Genomic DNA, 2,316 nt, shown 5'->3' on the forward strand with positions numbered 1-2,316 from the left:
AAATCTGAACATCTATTTTAATGCCATTTTTTATTCCCCTGTATTCTTATTCTTTCTCACTCTGTCAATAGAGACTTTAATTGAATATTGTCATTCCCCAAATTGAAATCTGTATTTGGACCAATCTTAAAGAACACAAAGTAACATAGTTATGGTTTTAGGATGGATTATTAGCCACAAATAGAATATATTAAATGTATACATCTCACATGTTAGGGAAGCTGAATTTCTGCTAAATGATATATAAAAAGGACATAATGGTTGCAGGTGACAAGACAGGGAGTGAGTGTGGAAGCTCAAACTGGGCCTGGGGCCTGTGGGGCTGGACTTGGGGCATGCAGGAGGTAAAGGGCCAGTCCAGCAGAGAGCCTGGGAGCACCAGGGCCTGGGTAGCATTGCCAGCAGCCCTGGGCCCTCAGCTGTGCATGGGCTGGCAGGGGTCCCTGGATAACAGTGACTATCTTCCCCTTCTTACAATTGCTGACTAAGAACTGGAAACAAGATATAACTTGATGGTGGCAGTCCTTAGTCATGAAGTTGAATGTACCCACATACCCCATATTTAGTTATTCAATGCCCAGGAATCAGAAGATATGTAGTGATAGCTCTGGTTTTGTCATTTCTTAGTTTACTTGACTTTCACTGTTTCTTCATCAGTAACATTGAGTTTTTTTTTTTAACCCATCTGTGTAACTTTGGAATTCATTTTTCTCTCTCTGCAATATTAAGAATTATACCAAATTGAATGAGTATCCTAAAAAAGGAAAAGGGACAACTTTATACCCTTCTCATTATTCAGATTCCTCAGGAAGTAGAAGAAATGCAGATGGGTTAAATTTTTTCCCCCTGATCATTGTTAACAGTTTCTGTTCTGAAACAGTCAGATTTAAAATACTTTGACAACAATTTTCAGATGGAATCAAAGCCAGAAATAGAAATCAAAACTATCTGGTTCCCACTCCTGTACATAGAATCATAGACCACACTGCCTTTTCTACAGAAAAATCTGCTAATGTAGAAATCTGAGAAGAATGTTACTTATTGGAATCAATCAACCAGCAAACACAAGAGGAGAGTCCTATAGAAGTTCACACAACCAAAGATGTTCCCATGCATGTGATTTCTGAGGATTGTGATCCTCCAAGACCAAACTGAGGAAAGCCACCAGCTAAACTTTGTAAAATTTGTGACAAAAGCAAAGCTTTGAATGGGACTGCCTAGCAGAAATGGCTTTTACTGAAATCTAATAGCAGTGACCTCCATAAATATAAACTTTGTGAATTCTATAGTCAGTATTTTTCTGATTTAAAATAGTATATGGTCCTTGAAGCATAAGCACACTGATTCAAATGTGTGTCAAGTGTGCAAGGAAAGCTTCTTTATCAACATGCTTCTAATCAAACAGGCCAAACTACATGAAGAAGATCTCTCCATTTGTAAATACTCCAAATACAGTACAGTAATTTTTAAGAAATACAACCAGCACATTGCAGACACCCACTTTAGCCATCACCTGTTGGTGTGAGCAGTGTGATGTGCAGTTCTCTTCAAATAGTGAACTCTACCTACATTTTCAGGAGCAAGGCTATGATGAACAGTACTGTGTCAGTTCTATGAACATAGAACAAATGATCCAGAAGGCTTGCATAGCCCTGTGGTAAATGAGCACGCATGTAAATTAATAGAATTAAGCAATAAGTATAGTAATGAGCAATGTAGAACATGGACAGTACAGTCTCTAAAGCAAAATTACTTCTAACAAATGGAAGAACTTCTTCGCATGTCACATCTGTGTTGTTTGGAGTGGGATCATACAAATGATTAACAGTATGTTGCTACTGAACATAATAAAATATTTCCTCATGTTTCTGATGACTTTGGGAAGGGCTTTTCAAGTATGCTGGAATATTGCAAGCATTTAAATTCACATTTATTTGGAGTGATTTATTTATGTCAATATTGGGGATATTCAATGGTACAGATCAAAGATCTTAAAATTTATCTATATGTCAAGCAATGGGTTGAATTACCTCATAAATTCAGTGACTGCTTGATGAGGTTTGGAAATGAAAGGGAATTAAAAAGTAACCATCTAGTCCATGAAACAACTTGATTATTCTCTTTATTTTGACTTACATAATGTTTTTATAAAATAATGAATTCAACTTTGCTTTTGGAAAAAAGTATATGATGAAATGATGATATTATTTAATATTTAAAGAACCTAATAACTACTTTGAGAACAATAATCCAACAGGAAATATGAAAAGAGTAGGAACAGATAGTTCACATTAAATTACAATTGATACATTAATT

The 2,316-nt window shown here is 35.8% G+C and overlaps 1 pseudogene; it reads left to right on the top strand.

Annotated features, from left to right (window-relative positions):
* Positions 1-257: 257 nt before the first annotated feature.
* Positions 258-2,113, top strand: LOC124985620 (zinc finger protein 639-like; annotated as a pseudogene).
* The last annotated feature ends 203 nt before the right edge of the window (positions 2,114-2,316 follow it).

This window comes from Sciurus carolinensis, chromosome 5, assembly GCF_902686445.1.
Source record: "Sciurus carolinensis chromosome 5, mSciCar1.2, whole genome shotgun sequence".
Lineage (NCBI taxonomy): Eukaryota > Metazoa > Chordata > Mammalia > Rodentia > Sciuridae > Sciurus > Sciurus carolinensis.